Raw genomic sequence first — 19,739 nt, forward strand, 5'->3', positions numbered from 1 at the left:
ATCTGCAGGATCTCATGCTCAGAATTAACTCCTGCCTAAGCGAGGACTTGGACTTGTTGTAATATGCTATTGCCACAATAGGTCTATAGGAGGAGTAATCTTACTGGCTCTCTTCTTGGCCTTGGATCACCTAGACAACAGCAATCTCTAATGTCAAGCTGCTGTTTATTGATTACAGCTCTGCATTCAATACAATTATACCCTCAGTTCTAATCAACATGCTCCAAAATCTGGGCCTCTGTAAACGGATTCTTGATTTCCTCACCAGGAGACCACAGTCTGTGCGGATCAGAAATAAAATCTCCTCCTCACTGACAATCAGCACTGATGCACCTGCACCTACAACCATGTACAGCTCAAACTCCATCTATAAATTTGCTGATGACACACTGTTGGCAAATGCCGTCAAGAAGGCCTACAGGAGTGAGATAGATCAGCTGATTGGGTGGCATCGCAACAACCTTGCACTAAGGAATTGATTGTGGACTTCAGGAAGGGGATATTGAGGGAATACACACGAGTCCTCATCGAGGGACCAGCATTGGAAAGGATGCAATTTCAGGTTTCTAGGTTTCAACATCTCTGAACATTGATTCTGGGCCCAACATATTGATGCAATTTCAAAGAAGGCACAACAGTAGCTATATTTCATTAGGAGTTTGAGAAGACTTGGTATATGATCAAAGATCTCACATATTTCTACAGATACAACATACTGTGGAGAGCATTCTAACTGGGTGCATCACCATCAGATATGGATGGGGCACTAAGTAAGATCAGGAAAAAGCTGCAGAAAGTTGTAAGCTCAGCTAGCTACATCCTGGGCCCTAGCCTCTCCAGCGCCTCACACAACTTAAAAAGATGATGCCTCAAAAATGGCACATCCATCAGTAAGGACCCCCATCGCCCAAGATATGCCCTCTTCAAATTGCTACCATCAAGGAGGTGGTACAGGAGCCACTCAACATTTTAAGAACAGCTTCTTCCCCTCTGCCATCGATTTATGAATGGACAATGAACCCCTTGAACTTTTGCTCTCTTTTTGCACTACTATTTGATTTTTTAATATATACTTACTGTAATTCATAGTTTTAAAATTATGTATTGCAATGCACTACTGACACAAAACATTAAATTTTGTGACATAAGCCAGTGATATTAAACTTGATTCTGAGTCCTAAAACTGATCAAATAAGGAACTGCTAATTGCATTTTAATGATATATTAGACAACTGGATGACCCATTGGGGTGCCCTTTGAGAGAAAGGTAGTGATGTGCTTTGGAAATTAAAGAAGAAAGACTCAGTTTATTAAAGAATAAGGACGCGTAGCAAGACAAATATAGCTCCTCCTCGTTTAACGAAGGACACGTTTGTGACAACATTTCTGGTTGATCTGCCACCCTTCAAGAATACTCTAACGTTTTCATTTCTTTTTCCCTGGCTTAAAGCCACATACAGCTGACCATGCTGGAATACTGGTTTTTCCAGATAAATCAACACATTCTCCATGGTTTGGCCTTGCGCCTTATGTGTAGTCATAACAAAGCATGACTGTATTGGAAACTGGCTCCACTGAAGAGGGACATCTTCCCCTTCTGATAAATTGAGAGTAATTCTTGGGATCATGACAATGTCATTATTGAACGCACCAATGTTTATCTTTGCAACGATGAGATTGTCGTGCAGTTCTTCCACCATCATTCGCGTTCCATTGCAAAGCCTTGGTGGATCCAAGTTCCTCATTGAAATGATGGGAGATCCCTTCTTCAATTTCGGTTTATGTGACGGCAAAAGAGAGTTCGACTGAATCAAGGAATTCTGTTGGAAAATGAGTGGCATTAGCTCCTTCACTTACAGCATTGAAGGAACAGTATTCTTTTATGATTCCAGGGAAGCAGCTAATGCATGAGAAGTTTATTTTTTGCATCATTTCATTCAGAAGAACCAAGACAGAATTCCTCGAGAACAGTTCTGCAGGATTGTCGAATGTCAGATAGATGAAATCAATGCATTCTTCCATAGTTTTTGCTGGCAGAATCATATCTTCAGGTAATTTGATTTCATTGTTTTCATTTTTCTCAATCTTGTCTTCTCCAACATCCAATAACAACTCAGAATATCGTCCTTCTCCCTCACTCAGTCGCATGTTTCTCTTCAATTGAAACTTGATGAAGCTTCTCCATAAGTAGGATGTTTTTATGCATGCATTCTCCACATCAGCATCATTTCCACATTTCACAACTGGTAGAAGCTGACGGAAATCGCAGCAGCAAATGGTTAAAATACTCCCGAAGGCCTCATTCTTGCCGCATACATCGTGAAGAGTCCGGTCCACGGCTTCGAAGCTCTTCCTCCTAATCATGGGGCACTCATCCCAGACAATAAGCCTTGCATTTTGGAGTAAATTTGCAGAATTGGTGTTTTTATCATTGTTACAAAGGGCATCTTCATTGACTTTGAAGGGTATTTTGAATCTTGAATGTGCTGTCCTACCACCAGGCAGCAATGTTGCTGCAATACCTGATGATGCTACAGTAATAGCAACACCTCCATCTCCCCTAACTTTAGCGAGGATCAAGTTGATGATAAATGTCTTGCACGTTCCTCTTGGTGCATCAATGAAAATCATTGAAGAGAGATTCCTTTCCAAGCAGTCGTACACATATTCATATGCTTCTCTTTGCTCATAATTCAATAGGGGCTCCTTCTGTGAAACAAATTCCTGCCGATCATGTCTGTTGTATTGCAGTTCACGCAATAATTTCAGATTGCCAGCACTTTGAGTAATTGTTCAGTTTTTTGGTGTTGGCAAGTTATATTCTTCAAGTGTTTTGCCCAAGTTCTCAAGTTTCTCTTGGAAATACAGAAGAGCTTGTCCATGATGCCTCTCATCGATCATCATATTAGGATCATTGATTGTTCTCCTCTCCAATTGTAAGAAATCTTCAGACATTGCATTCTTGAACTGGTTCCATAATTGCTGTGGATTGTTGATTTCAGTGTTTGTTAGCAAGACAACAAACAAATCTCTCATTGCTCTGGACATTCTCGTTCTCTCTGCTTCTTCCATAGTTTGCTGTGTCAATGATAGTCAGCTTGGAACAATCTTCTCTCTCTTTGAATGATGGAAGGATATTTTCATCATGTGTTTTCAATGATTCGAAAGATACTGATCCCTTTAAGTGATGAAGAAGTAGTCTCAAATAGTAGAGGTCACCACTTCATGCAGAAACTGTATATACTTGACCCAGAACATTTGCTTCAAAAATCCCGGCATACTCCTCCACTCTTTTCCCCATTTTCCTTCTTTCCCGTCTCTTATTAGTCCAAGTGTAGAATCTGGGAATATCTACGTAGTACAGGGTTCTTGTAAATGGATCGCGAGTGCAAAGATTCATGAATTCTATTAAAGTGGTTCTTGTCATATCATTATTCAGTTGCACAGGAGCATTATCTTGAAAGAATACCTGATGCTGTTGGGGAAGGTACTCTTGAAGGTGAACAACGGCCGGCGCCCTCTCGTGAATTGGAAATCCAAGCATTGATCCGACAGCTTCAGAGGGCCCAATATATCTGCCTGTCAAATACTGTGTGATTTCATCTTCTCTATTCACTGCAAAAATAGCCCAATCACTTAAAGGTGGGATCACAAACACACAGACAGAGCATGAGAGTTTTAGTATTATATAGATATAAACCCTGGTCATATTTCTGGACCTCTGCAAGTGCTAGCTTTTCATCTTTCATTTGTTATAAAATTCTTGATCTTTCAAATTCTCAAAATTTTGTCTTTTTGATTAATCCAATAGTAATTTTTATAATCAGTACATTCATTCATGTTGGTGATAAATCTGAATGATTCCATATCCTTGGTCTACTAGAATGAAGTTTTTATAAAGTCACTAGCAGTTGCTCATAAAGTTCTTGTAATTTGCCTAAGTAGTAATTTTATTTATTTAAAAATAACACCGGCAAGCAACTTTTGTGAAAAAGGAAATTATGACTGATAAAATTGCTGAGAACCATATAAGAAAACTACTTTTCTTCCATATTTTCTCCTACTTGCAAAAAAAACCAGGCAGTTTAATGAAACAGAACTGAAGATTTTGTCAAAAAAATTGTTAGGTTCTTGGAAGAATTAGATGAGTTTTTTTTTCTGAAATCAAAGTAAATTGATAGCATAAGTATCTCAAAAATAACATTTGACAGTTCTTGACTTTAATGTTGGAAACTGAGGATTCAAAACCATGCTATCTTTGTCATTAAAATCCAATTCAGAGTTGAAAGTAGGAAAATGACAGGTTGTTGGAAAGCTGAATTCAAACACATTTTGCACAGTGTTGAAGATAACGTTGCATCCAGTTTGCTAACAACCTGTCATTTGTTGCTGTCCAGATGAAACACCATGAACAAAATCATAGGCTGTCTATTTCCCTTCACAGATGCTGGAACCTGAAGCACAGAACAGCCTGTTGTGTCTCCAAACTGCCATTTATTTTTCTAATTTGAACCCTGTACCCAAAATCATGTGATATTTACACAGAAATGCATAAACTCTGCTGGCAAAATACAGTAGGCTATTCTTTCCCCCAAAGCAATGCCACCCTAAAATCAACTACCTCTCCAATATTCCTCATCCCATAGTCCCAATACTGCACGTCATCATATTAATCAAACAATTTAGAACATAGAACATTACAGCACAGGACAGGCCCTTCAGCCCACCATTTTTCAATCAACCATGTACCTACCTAAGAGTTTCTCAAATCTCCTTAATGTATCTGCCATACTACCATCGCTGGCAGGGAGTTCCACACATCCACCACGCTCTATGTAAAAAACTTAACTCTAACATTCCCCATCCCAATTCTTTCCCACAATCACCTTAAAATTATGCCCCCTATATTAGCCATTTCCATCCTGGGGAAAAAAGTCTCTGGCTATGCACTCAATCTATGCCGTTTTATCATCTTGTACACCGCTATCAAGTCACCTCTCATCCTCCTACACTCCAAAGGGAAAAGCCATAGCTTGCTCAACCAATCCTCATAAGACATGCTGTTGTCTAGGATACATCCTGGTAAATCGCAGCACTCACTCTAGAACATCCACATCCTTCCTATAATGAGGCAACTGGAACTGTGCACAATGTCCCAAGTGCGGTCATTTGGCTTATAAAGAGGACTGTATCCTACATATTTTATTAAATGAAGAATAAATACCCCAGAATAACCTTTAAATTTTGAGGGAGAATGTACTTTATTAAACATTACAGAAGAACCTTCCGTTCTTAATGCACCTCCAAAGGGACTTTGGTTAGGTAATGACATTTTCAATGATGAAATGTTAATCTCAATTTCCAACAATTTAATTTAATCCAATTTTTTTTCTTCTGAGTGTCGTAGTAAGTGTTAATGGGATATGCTTTTACTATCCAATTAAGGACATTTTCATTTAAAAACCAATTGCACACAGAACTAAATGTAACAAAAGTCTATTTGCAAACATAGTAATCCGTGCCCATCACTTTATGGTTGCACTTTTGTTTAAAATAATGTCTTTATCTACTAGATGACAGGGAATGGAAAGGACAACAAGGAGGATATCCCATGTGGAAAATAAAAAGCTATTCTTTTCACTTGAATAATGATCTTTAATCTGTGCAAACTCTGAGTATAAAGACTGAGTAATGATCTTTGTCTTTAATTTCCTTCCGCCAGTAAACCCACCAGAGTAAGATAATTAACTAACTTAATTAGACTAACACTCTCGCAGGTCAATATGTATAATACCTTGAAATACTTATAAAGCTAACAGTATTTCTAATACCAAAGTCATCAATCGTGTTAAATAGCTGGCCACTAAATTATGGCACAAATAACAACTTGTATGTGGCAATGCTCTGGAGACAAAATGGAAATCTGTATTTGAAAATCTATTTCTCAAAATTAGGAAGAGAAACAAAGCTTTATCATGTAAATATATATGCATTCTAATAACTCATGGTCCAGAGCAACTTGTTTTTTTATTGAATAGAACAATAACGTAAGCTGTCACTAATGGGTACAAGAATTTAGTACAGTTGACCCTCACTAATCCAACTACCTGTAATCCGGTTCCTTCGGTAATCTGGCACTGATTTCAAATTTTCCGGGCCACCGTATCAATCTGCTGTGCATTGTTTTGGTTGCGTCAGATCTGTTTACGTGTTGGCGCGCTCTTGTAAGCACAGACAGGCGATTCCTACTTGTTTTCCTGCATTTATTATTATCATTTGCATGAGGAGTGGCTGCCCGGAACCCACCCATCTCACCTACCAGTGGCAGGGGAGCTGGTGCGTACTGGGTTGGTCTGCCTTCTTGCCTGCCTGCCGGCCGTCGCACACTGCCCTCCATTGAAGCCCGGCTGGCGCTCCATTCTCTTCTGCCTACGACCTCAGATCAGACATGGCGACCCGCTGAATTTAAGCATATTACTAAGTGGAAGAAAATAAACTAATGAGGATTTTCTCAGTAACTGCGAGTGAAGAGGGAAAAGCCCAGCGCCAAATCACCGGCCACTTGGAGGTTGTGTGAAATATGGTGGATAGACCTCCTTTCTCCGACTTCTGCTTCTGCTCACCCAGATGTGCTGCCACCAACATCAACAGTTTTTGAAGAAACTGTTGTGCCAGTTTCAGCACCGGTTCCTGATGCTTCACTCATTTTTCAAGATGAAGATGTTGATGATCCCGACAATCCCACACTTGCAAACATGAAACTTTGCCTGAAGGTATATTAAACATCTCACTTTAGAAGCGGAATTGCTCAATTGTTCTGTATAAGTTAATTCCTGTACATTTACCTGTACCCTTTATTTTATCTGTGCTTGTACAGTATATTACTTTATTAAAATTTCATTTGCTACTCATTTAATATTTCTGTTTCATTATTATCTAACTTGTACTGATTTAGATGATATTTTAAAGGTATGATGAGGCGGTTAGCTACTACTTAACTTGATCCTTCTGTAATTTGGCATTTTCACAAATCCACTTAGAAGTTCCACTCTATATTGTACACAGTACAATAGTTAGTGCACTTACTAAGGACTGCTAAGCTAAAAAAATTAGCTTACTTTAAGACCAATTTCATTAAAAAATATTTCAAAGTACTTTAAATGCAAAACATATGCTAGCAACTGAATGCTTATGGAACAAAGAATGATCAAGTTCCATACTACTAAAGTAAAATTGGACAAAATATACCTAGACTATCTCTGAATATTCACAAAGAATTTTATTAAGTGAAGTAACATCATTCTTCAGTAAACAATGCCTACAAACAAAATTAGTTATTTATATTCATGTTGTTTAAATATTAACAAATCTTAAAATCACCCTAATTCTTTAACCATTACAGGAATTGTTGAAATGCAGAGCTAAAGATCTCTGAGTCAAAAATTAAGGCATCATAGTACAAAAAGCAAGATGTTCAAAAAATATAGATTAACTTGTGCTTTGACTCTTGGAATAAGTTAAGATAAATAGAGCATTCAAATTAAATTTAACAGCAGGATTTAAAGTCTTACTTCATACACTATTGTTCAAAACTAACAATTACTAGAATAGAAACATAGAAAGCCTACAGCACAATACAAGCCCTTCGGCCCACGATGCTGTGTTAAACACGTACTTATTTTAGAAATTACCTAGGGTTACCCATAGCCCTCTATTTCTCTAAGCTCCATGTACTTATCTAGGAGTCTCTTAAACAATCCTATTGTATCCGCCTCCACCACCATCGCTGGCAGTCCATTCCACGCACTCACCACTGTCTGTGTAAAAAACTTGTCCCTGACATCTCCTCTGTACCTACTTCCAAACACCTTAAAGCCATACCCTCTCATGTTAGCCATTTCAGCTCTGGGAAAAAGCCTCTGACTATCCACACGATTGATGCCTTTCATCATCTTATACACCTATATTAGGTTACCTCTCATCCTCCGTCACTCCAATGAGAAAAGGCCAAATTCACTCAACCTATTTTCATAGGGCATGCTCCATAATCCAGGGAACATCCTCGTAAACCTCTGCATCCTTTCTATAGTTTCCACATCCTTCCTGTAGAGAGGTGACCAGAACTGAGCACAGTACTCCAAGTGAGGTCTGACCAGGGTCCTATAAAGCTGTAATATTACCTCACGGCTCGAAAACTCAAACTCATGGTTGATGAAAGCCAATGCACCGCATGCCTTCTTAACCACTCAGTCAAACTGTGCGGCAGCTTTACGTGTCCTATGGATTGGGACCTCAAGATCCCTCTGATCCTCCATACTGCCAAGAGTCTTACCATTAATACTATATTCTGCCATCATATTTGACCTACCAAAATGAACCACCTCACACTTATCTGGGTTGAACTCCATCTGCCACTTCTCTGCCCAGTTTTGCATTCTATCAATGTCTGCTGTAACCTCTGACAGCCCTCCACACTATCCACAACACTCCCAGCCTTTGTGCCAACAGCAAATTTACTAACCTATCCCTCCACTTCCTCATCCAGGTCATTTATAAAAATCATGAAGAGAAGGGGTCCCAGAACAGATCCCTGAGGCACACCATTGGTCACCTATCTCCGTGCAGAATATGACCCATCTACAAACACTCTCTGCCTTCTATGGGCAAGCCAATTCTAGATCCACAAAGCAAGGTCCCCTTGGATCCCATGCCTGCTTACTTTCTCAATAAGCCTTGCATGGGGTACCTTCTCAAATGCCATGCTGAAATCCATATACACTACATCTACTGCTCTACATTCATCAAGGTGTTTAGTCATATCCTCAAAAAATTCGATCAGGCTCGTAAGGCACGACCTGCCTTTGACAAAGCCATGCTGATTATTCCTGATCATATTATGTCTCTCCAAATGTTCATAAATCCTACCTCTCAGGATCTTCTCCATCAACTTACCAACCACTGAAGTAAGACTCACTGGTCTAGAATTTCCTGGGCTAGCTCTACTCCCTTTCTTGAACAAGGGAACAACATCTGCAACCCTCCAATCCTCCGGAACCTCTCCTGTCCCCATTGATGATGCAAAGATCATCGCCAGAGGCTCAGCAATCTCCTCCCTCACCTCCCACGGTAGGCTGGGGTATATCTCATCCAGTCCCGGTGACTTATCCAATTTGATGTTTTCCAAAAGCTCCAGCCCATCCTCTTTCTTAATGTCTATATGCTCAAGCTTTTCAGTCCACTGTAAATCATCCTTACAAACGCCAAGGTCCTTATTCTGTAGTGAATACTGAAGCAAAGCATTCATTATGTACCTCCACTATCTCCTCTGGTTCCATATACGCTTTTCTACTGTCACACTTGATTGGTCCTATTCTCTTGTGGCTTATCCTCTTGCTGTTCACATAATTGTAGACTCCCTTGGGGTTTTCCTTAATCCTGTTCGCCAAGGCCCCTTCTGGCTCTCCTAATTTCATTCTTAAGCTCCTTCCTGCTAGCCTTATAATTTTCTAGATCTCTATCATTACTTAGTTTATTGAACCTTTCGTAAGCTTTTCTTTTCTTGACTAGATTTTCAACACCGCTTGTACACCACTTTTCCTTTCCCTGTCTCATTGGAAGGTACCAATGCAGAACGTCACACAAATATCCCCTGAATATTTGCTACATTTCTGCCGTACATTTCCCTGAGAACATCTGTTCCCAATTTATATTTCCAAGGTCCTGCCTGATAGCTTCATATTTCTTCTTTCTCCAAGTAAACGCTTTCCTAACTTGTCTGTTCCTATCCCTCTGCAATGTTATGGTAAAGGATTCAGAATTATGATCACTATCTCCAAAATACTCTCCAATATTTGAGGCATTTTTGTGTAAATTTTTTGAGAAATTCTTGTGTAAAACTTTGGAAAAAATTGACAAATTATGCACATAAGAGTCTTATTAAAAACTGGGAGAAATGCTTTTTTTTAATGGTTGATTGAACCCTGCGATCATCACAAGTTTCATCAGAAATCCTTACAATATGTCAAAACACTCTAAACAACTTTCTCAAAGAGCTGGATAAGACTATTGAAAAATTTTACTCCAAATAAAAGCTGCTGCTCAAAAAAAAGAGACAGTGCATAAATAAAAAATGGAAACATTGTAACAGAAGCCTTATTTGTGTACAACACTTACCTGAGTTTCATATACTTTAGGTGTGGTCAACCTGGACCTAAACTGAGCTCAGTTATTTTGCTCCCCAATTCAATCATTAATTCAAAATCCATGTGTACTGCTATTCTTTTGGCTATCCAAATGCATTACATAGAAACAATTGGAAAACCTACTGCACAATACAGGCCCTTCGACCCATAATGTTGTGCCGAACATGAACTTACTTTAGAAATTACCTAGGGTTACCCATAGCTCTCTCCAGACTGAATTCTGTGCAATCTCTAGGGCTCTTACTCCTGCCTGAAACTTGCGTACTTCCTTACAAATAACCATATGGCATATACTGGCATTTGGTGAATTTCCTAATCACTTATGTCATCAAAATGTAATACTCCTCTTTGAATGCTTCCCTCTGCCATAATCATTTATTTATACATGGTCTCTTCCAATTTACTTTAGCTAAATCCCATCATAAACTGGCAAAATTGAACTTTTAAAACATTTATTTTTGGTCTACGTTTGTCCTTTTTAAATTATGCTTTGTCTAACTGACTTAGGATTTCTGCCTCCAATATGCTCTTCCACTGCTAACCTTTCCACTTGTAAAACACAAAAAATTCTGGGAGAACTCACTGGAATCTGGCTTCTGCCCTCTTCCTTTCCAGTCCTGATAAGGGTCGCAGCCCGAAATGCTAACTAAACATTTCCCTTCATAGATGCTACCTGATATGCTGAGTTCTTCCAGAACATTGTGTGTGTTGTTCCAGATTTCCAGCATCTCCAATCTTGTGTATCCTTTCCACTTGCCCATGTTCACCAACTAAAAACTAAATCATACCCCTCCTTCTTAGTTCATTTGCCCCATATTGAATAAATATACCCTTCACACTACTATTGCCTCAATTAATGTTAGGATGCCTGGCTTTGATCAGTAATGGACATTATATTTCTCTCCTTTACTGATCATGTATGTCATGTGTTTCGCTCCTTTATTTCGAAACCTTGCAGAAATATATACTAACTTAAGCATTGCTACCGTCCTCATTTTGGTTTCGCCAGCCAGTATTTCTTCTGACTTGCAGACTTGCTTAATCCTTATCTTCCATAAGTAATTTTCTCTTTCCCTCCCGCACCCAACACTTATGCTTCTATTCCCCCAAAACTGTAGTTCACTAGAGAATGAGTAGGAAACCTGAAATTGCTTTGTTATTCAAACCTGTGATCATGGTGGTATCTTAGCAAGAAAGAGAATTAATTCATTGTAATCACTTGGACTTGTTAAAATCCTTTTAAACAACTGCAGTGATTGCTGAAATTAAATTCTCAATTGTTGACAAATCTTCGTAATGAAAAATAACGATCCTCATTAAAGTTTCGTTATGATTATATGAATTACAGCCAGTTTGCAATAGCATCTGCAGCAGCTCGTGCAAGCATTTGGATTGCATCTGGGTGACCAAAAATTAGTCCAATCATCTGATGGGCAGAGGCTAAGAGACTTTTTGTATTTGCATTATTTGGTATTATTTCAGCCTTACACAGAATTGATAACATGCAAATGAAACCATTGCAATGCAAACAAATCTGGAATTAAGGGTAGCAATTTATTTGAAACAATTAACAGCCATTGCAAATACAGGTTACAGACTGGTTAGTCAGAATGACTGTTAATGAGAAATGACATTTAACATGTGAGGTCATTAGACATCTTGTGGGACTACATTCAGTTCCTGGGCCATAACTCCTGACTCTTTATGTCCAAGACCTTTTGTTCCCTCCAGTACCTTCTGAGTTTCCTGGCTCCCCAGGGATAAGGTCATTTCTGCTAATTCCCTCCATTTTTCAATTCTTCCCAGGTCAGGCTCATTTGTAAAACATCTGCCAGCTCTTGCATCTATTATCATTTTTCTCCTCTTTATGACATAGAGATTAGCTTTAATTGAGGCATTCCTCTCATGATACTGTCTCCCACTGATGCATCCATAACAATAACCATGGCTAGCAGCTACATTCAAATAATCCACTATCTGATTAATCTGGAATCCCAAAAGTTCACCATCTGGCTCACAGGGTGAGGTTTCTTATGCTCCCTTTAAACTCACAGGGGCTCTGTTGTTTGGCTTCTTCAAAACACATGTGGCCCTGTTTCCAGCGTGCTTTATAAACTCTCCAATTACCACACTTCTTTTAAACTCACTAGGGCTCTGTTTCCCACTCTCCAATGAATTCACTATGTAATGTGCTCCATTTAAACTTGCGGGCTACTTTCCCAACACTCTTTAAATGCATCTTGTTCATTGAATGTTACTATGATACCATAAAATATATTTTAAAAATTGTGGTATTGATACAAGTATTATCCCACAGTCTGGAAAATCTGCCAGTTCAGCATCACTGAAGTCTTAAAGGTGCTAGGTCATCACATTTTTACTGTAGTTATGGAAACAAAGAGGTGGCATGCTCTGAGATGAGATCTCTTCATGGGAAGGTATGACCTGTACAAAAGAGACAGGTTAAATGTGAACTTGAAGGGGACAGGTTTGCTAGAGCTGTTGGGGAAGGTTTAAACTAGCTTGGCAGGGGGATGGGGACAAAGTGATAGGTCAGAGGATGGGGCAGTTGTTGAAGAGGTAGATGCAGCCTGCAGAGAGACTGTGAGGAAGGACAGGCAGTGGAAAGAACATCATTGCAGTCAGTTGGATGGGTTGAAAAGTGTCAATTTTAATGCAAGTATCGGGAACAAGGGTGATAAATTTAGAGTATGTGTCAGTACATGAAACTCTGATGTTATGGGGTTTCAATGTATCAAAAGGGACGGGGGGGGGGTAAAAGAGGTGGTGGAGTGGCATTGTAAATCAGGAATATTATCACAGCTGCAGAAACGGAGGGTGCCCTGGAGTAATCAATACTGTGGGTGGAATAAGAAACAAGTCCCCTCCCAATAGCATAAAGACATTGATGTTCAGTTTGGGGGGCAGATTTTGGGAAAAAAATGCAAAACTAACAGGGTTGTTGGAATGGTTGACTTCAACTTCCTATTATTGATTAGCACCTCCTCAGTGCAAAAGGATTAGATGGGACAGAATTTTTTATGTGTATTCAAGGATTGCTGACACAGCATGTAGACATTTTGTCTAGAGAAGAGGCATTACTGGATCTGGTACTAAACAGTGTCAGACCTCTGGGTGGGTGAGCATTTTGGAAATAGTGACCACAACTCACTGACCTTTACCGTGACCTTGGTATGGGAAGGTATATGATTGGGCGAGTGCAAATTATGATGCAATTAAGTAGGAACCTGGCAGCATAAATTGTGAATGGAAATGCACAACAAAAACGTGGAAATTGTTTAGGGTGCACACATGGGATTCTGGATAGGTCTGTCTCAATGAGGCAGAGAATGGTTGACAAGGTGAAGGAATCATTGTTGACAAGAGAGATTGAATATCTAGTCAAGAGGGAAAAGGAAGCATACTTAAAGCTTAGGAAACAAGGAATACACAGGGCTCTTGGGAGTAACTAGGTAGATAGGAATGAACTTAAGAATACTTATGAGAGCTAGAAGGGGACATGAGTAGGCCATGGCAAGTAGAATTAAGGGAAACCTCAAGTATTCTATATGTACATGAAGAACAAGTGGATGACGAGAGTGAAGGCAGGACTAATTAAAGAGATAATATGTGCTTGGAGTTGGAGGAGATAGGGGAGGTTCTTATTTAATGCTTTGCTTCAGTATTCACCAGTGACAGGGACTTTGATGAATGTGAACACAGCATAGAACAGATTGATATGCGGGAACATGTTGGTGTTAAGAAAGAGGATATGCTGGAACTTTTGAAAACCATTAGGATAGAAAAGTCCCTAGATCAGACAGGATATACCCCAGATTACTACAGGAAGTGAGCGAAGAGACTGCTGCGACTTTGACAAAAATCATTACATCCTCACTGGTCACAGAACAGTGTCAGAGTATTGCAGAGTGGATAATGTTATTCCTTTGCTCAACCCTAGGAATTATTAACCTGTGAGTCTTAGGTCAGCGGTGGGGAAACTATTGGAGAGGATTCTCAGATACAGAATTTTTGAGCATTTGGAGAAGCATAGTCTGATTAGTGATTGTCCACGTGACCTTGTGAGGGGCAAGTTGTGCCTCACAAGTCTGATTGAATTCCCTGCGGAAGCAACAAAATATATTGAAGAAGGTAGAGCAGTGAATGTAGTATATGTTATATTAGTAAAGCCTTTAATAAGGTCCCCATGTTAGGCTCATTTAGAAAGTCAGGAGCCATGAGATCCAGGGAAACTTGCCAGCGTGAATTCAGAAATGGCTTCTGCACAGATGGCAGAGGGTGATAGTAGAAGGAGCACATTCTGCCTGGAGATCGCTGACTAGTGATGTTCCACAGGGATCTGTGTTTGGACCCCTGTTACTTGTGATATTTATAAGTGACTTGGATGAGGAAGTGGAAAGGTAGGTTAGTAAGTTTGCAGATGCCATGAAGGTCAGTGCGGAAGGTTGTTGTAAGTTACAAAGGGACATTGATAGGATGCAGAGCTGATCTGAGTAGTGTAGATGAAGTTCAATTCAGAAAAGTGTGAAATGATTAACTTTGGAGGATTGAACCTCAAGGCGGAATACAGGGTTAATGGCAGGATTGTCAACAGCGTGGAGGAATAGAGGGATTTTGGGACTCGTATCTATAGATTTCCCTAAGTTTCAATGCAAGCAAGAGAAAATCGGCAGATACTGGAAATGCTTTTTTTCCCCCATAGATGCTGCCTGGCTGCTGGGTTCCTCCAGCATTTTATATGTGTTGCATGCAAGCTAATAGGGTGGCTAAGAAGGCGTATTGTGTTTTGGCCTTCATTAGTTGTTGGAATGAGTTCAAGACTACCCGTGAGGTAATATTGTAGCTCTACAAAACTCTGGTTAGACAACATTAAGAATACTGTACTCAGTTCTGGTCACCTCATTAGAGGAAGGATGTGGAAACTTTAGAGAGCGCAGATGAGATTTACTAGGATAAAGCCTGGATTAGCAGATATGTCTGGTAGGTTAAGAGAGCTAGTGCTCTTTGTTTTGGAGAGAAAGAGGATGAGGTGTATAAGATGATAAGAGGAATAGATTGAGTGGACAGCCAGAGACTTTTCCCAAGCAGTAATAGCTAATACAAGGAGGTACGACTTTAAGGCATTGGGAGGAAAGTACAGGGGGATGCAAAAGATAGGTTTTATTTACACAAAGAATGGTAGGTGCATGCAATGCACTGCCAGGCATGGTGGTAGATGCAGATATATTAGAGACCATCAAGAGACTGCTGGATAAGCACGTGGATGTAAGAGAAATGGAGGACTGTGTGGGAGAGACATCTTGGAGTAGGTTAAAAGGTCAGTACAACATCATGGGCTGAAGAGCCTGTACTATGCTGTACTGTCCCATGCTGCCTGCATTTTGATCAATAACCACAGGTCAATTACAGACCTTGTTTTTAGGATTCTAAACTTTAACTACTTATATTAACTTTCCATTAATTCCAAAAATAATGTTGTAACCCAAAAAAACCAATGATAATCCACAATGCAGATTGACATTAATCTGTGTGTAACTCAAAATGGAACAGGATTTTAAATCAAGGTCTCATCAGTATGTTATGAGGTTCTGTCTTAGTAAAAAACAATCACCTGGTGTGGAAAAATAGATGCCGAGCTCAGTTGCAAGTGGTTTATCTCTGATACCAGCCTCTGAAAGCATGACTACAATAAAGGAATGAGTTTAGCTTACTAATAAAGTCCTTGGCAACAATGAAAAATATGGTTCTTCTTTCAGATTAGTCAACACGATTATATAAATAAGAAGCACAAATATTGCTAATATTGTTATTGACATTAACTATGCCAATAATTTGTAAAATTAAGATGCATAAGTATCAAACATTTAAGTAGATACTGGCTGCTGTGCAGGTTATTTAAACTCAACAAGGTTCTCATCACAGACATTATTATATTTTACATTTTGTTAGTTAATGCAGAGTACCCCTTGTGTAGTGATTATCTCTACAAATAAAAGACTATTAACCATTTTTTTTCATCACTTATGAACAAAACTTTTTAAAATAGTTATTGCTGGGGCCCCACCCATCTACTAACTCTATTAACAACTAAAAGGTTTCAGTACTATTTGTGCAGTACACCTGCAAAGCTTTCCAAATATCCTTCACAAAGCTCACAACTGTAACTTGGTCAGATTGCCTCTTTCCAAATCAATGCAAAAAAGTTGCTTTGTGCAACAAGTCTGAAGACACTTATCTATTTCCAAATTTGATTGTCATGGTAGAACCAACATTCCTCATTTCTGTTCCCTGCCATGGGAAGGGGAAAAAGGAAATAAGGAATTAATTTCTTATTTGAGACCTGTTAGCCAGGAAACATGTGGAATAAATACGTCACCATTACCAGAACTAAATTTGGACTATTTTACAAGCTTGTATTGTCTCCTTACTGAAGCTTTTTGAAGATTATTTGTATTTCCTCAGACACCAACTAAAAGGTAATATATGTGCTGAATAATACAGGGTAGCTGCTATAACACAGTAGTCAACTACTCTACGCTACTCAGGTGCAACATACCACTTCAATTATTCGACTTGATTCAGTCCTCCACAAGCCTCCTTCCTCACTTCTTTTTCCAGTGAACTGATGACTACTGGTACTGTTTCCTGCTCGAGAACAGAACCCAAATGTTTAAGCACTTTTTTCCCTGTCAATTTAACTCTGTTTTAATCCCACTCCTACTCTGTCCTGTCTGCTTGTGCTTGTAACAAGGCTCAAAGTAAGCCTGAGGAATAGAGGCTCATCTTCCATTTAAGTACGCTATAACTTTCCTAGCTCCATCCTCAGGATACAGGCCAAGGACCAAAATCCATTGCAAGCTCTCATGGCCCCTGGCTGGCCTGAACATATTTTTATATACACAGATGTGTGCCCACTGGTTGGCAAATACATGGGCGGAATGGCCTAATTTCCAAGCTGTATGACTCGAGTCAAATCTGACTTGGTCGTTTGTTACGTTGATTACACTTTTCACACCATTGCATCCTAGGTGTATTCCTTTTTGCATATTCATGATTTTCCCTCTATCAGAAATGACAGAACGCTTAACTACCTCTGTACCATCTCTTGCACTGCTCTCATCCCCCTTGCTTCCTTCCGAGCAGGGTGTTGAAACTTCATCTTACACCTTAACAATCTCTAGATTTAATGTTCATACTCTGATTTTTGCCACTGACAATGTTATGCCAACTTAAGAAACATTCTCCTTCTCCTCCTTCAGAATTTCATAAACTGTGTCTTTGTCCACTCTACCATCTCCAACAATAAGATTCTTTCCTAGTCACACATTCCCATGCAACATGTCTACGAAAGTTTTCAGTCATCCAGGTCACTGTATACAAGCAATAGTAAGTCAAGGCAAATGGACTTGCTGACAGCCCAACAGGCAGAGGTAAGCAGCAGAGAAGACAGAAAAGCATAGTCATCCCATAAGTAGCTGCAATTTCAGAGAAACTCAGAAAGATTTTCTACAAGCACCAAATCCCTGTGTTCTTCAAACCTACAAACACATTCAGACAGAAACTTGTCCACAGAGCAATATTTTATATGTTATCCAGTGCAATGAGATCTGCACAGATCTGTACATTGGCGAGAGAAAACAAGCACTTTACGAACAGACAGCCCAGTGTAGGAGGGCTAACACCTCAGGTCAAGATGCGGCTGTATATCTACACCTAAAGGACAAAGGGCACTCCTTTGATGATAACAATGTGTACATTTTGGACAAGGAGGATAGGTGGTTTGAAAGAGGGATTAAAGAAACCACCTTAGTCAAACTGGAAAACCCATTCTTGAACAGAGGGGGTACGACACCACCTATCAGCTACTTACACTGCAGTCCTAACATCTCTACCCCAGTGTCTCCACAACAGTTCATACCTCCAGTCATGCAAAGATAAGACTAATGACCCTCTCATTACCTCTACGATTCTTAATGATCCTCACATGATTACTATACCTTTAAACAACTCTCAGAGTGTATAAGCCAGAAAACTACCCACGATGGATTAGAACTGAAGAAGTCTCTTGGATGAGTGGTGGAATGTCTTTTGGACAACACGGCAAGTCCAGTTGCCTTGATTTACTACTGCTTGATATGTTTTCCATGTAACATTTTCCTTTTGCCACTCTACTTTTCATTATCCACAGACCCAAACACTTCCTCCAGGTGAGGCAGCGATCCAAGTACACATCTTCCAATTAATTCAGTGGATCCAGTACTCATAATATAGTCTCTTCTACATTGTGCACTTGTGCTTGCAAATATCCTGAATCATGGGAAGTTCACAACTACAGCTATGCTGGGCTGTTCACACCACTCTCTGAAGAGTCCAGCGATTAAGGGAGGTACAGTTCCCATACCAGGCAGTGATGTAGCCAGTCCGAATGCTCTCAATTGTGCCCATGTAGGAAGTCCTTAAGATTTGGGGGCCCATACCAAACTTCTTCAACCATCTGAAGAGAAAAAGATGCTGTTGTGCCTTTTTCACTACACAGCTGGTGTGTACATACCATGTGAAGTCCTTGGTGATGTGGATGCTGAGGAACTTGAAGCTATTAACCCCTTCAACCCCAAAACCATTGGTGTCAATAGGGGTTAGCCTGTCTGCATTCCTCCTGTAGTCCACAACCAGCTCCTTTGTTTTTGTGATATTGAGGGAGAGGTTGTTTTCTTGACACCACTGTGTCAGAGAGATGACTTCTTCCCTGTAGGCCACATCGTTATTATTTGAGATGAGGCCAATCAATGTAGTGTCATTGGCAAATTTAATTAGCAGATTAGAGCTGTGGGTAGCGATACAGTCATGGGTGTGCAAGGAGTAAAGGTGGGGACTCAGTACACAGCCCTGAGAGGTTCCTGTATTGAGAATCAGAGGGTTGGAGGTGAGGGAGCCAACTCTTACAACCTACTGGTGATCTGACAGGAAGTCCAGGATCCAGCTGCACAAGGCAGGGTCAAAGCCAAGGTCTGAGCTTCTTGTCGAGCCTGGATGGAACTCTGGTGTTGAATGCTGAACTGTAGTCCAAGAACAGATTCTCACCTAAGCATCCTTCTTCTCCAGATATGTATGGGCGGTACATAGAGCAATGACTATTGTGTCATCTGTCGATCAGTTGTGTCGGTAGGTGAATTGTAAAGGGTCCAGTTGGGGTGGTAGCAAGCTGCAGATGCAATCCTTGACCAGCCTCTCAAAGCATTTGCTTATTATTGAGGTGAGTGCGACAGGACGTCAATTGTTCAGGTATGTTACCTTAGTCTTTTTTGTTACAGTGACAATGGTGGATAATTTGAAGCAGGAGGGCACTCTACACTGGGAGAAGGAGAGATTAAAAATGTCTGTAAACACACCTGCCAGTGGTGCTACACACATCCTGTGTACTCACCGAGGGATGCCAACCAGTCCCGCAGCCTTGTGACTGTCCACTCGTTAGAAACATCTGCGTACCTCAGCTTCAGAGGTGACAAGGTTGCTGGT

General features: G+C 40.0%; 1 protein-coding gene across 4 annotated transcripts in view; it reads right to left on the minus strand.

Annotated features, from left to right (window-relative positions):
• The window catches only part of phf14 (PHD finger protein 14), a 259,027-nt gene that overhangs the window by 26,096 nt on the left and 213,192 nt on the right, over window positions 1-19,739 (minus strand). The window lies entirely within an intron of this gene.

Source organism: Hemitrygon akajei, chromosome 8, assembly GCF_048418815.1.
Source record: "Hemitrygon akajei chromosome 8, sHemAka1.3, whole genome shotgun sequence".
NCBI lineage: Eukaryota > Metazoa > Chordata > Chondrichthyes > Myliobatiformes > Dasyatidae > Hemitrygon > Hemitrygon akajei.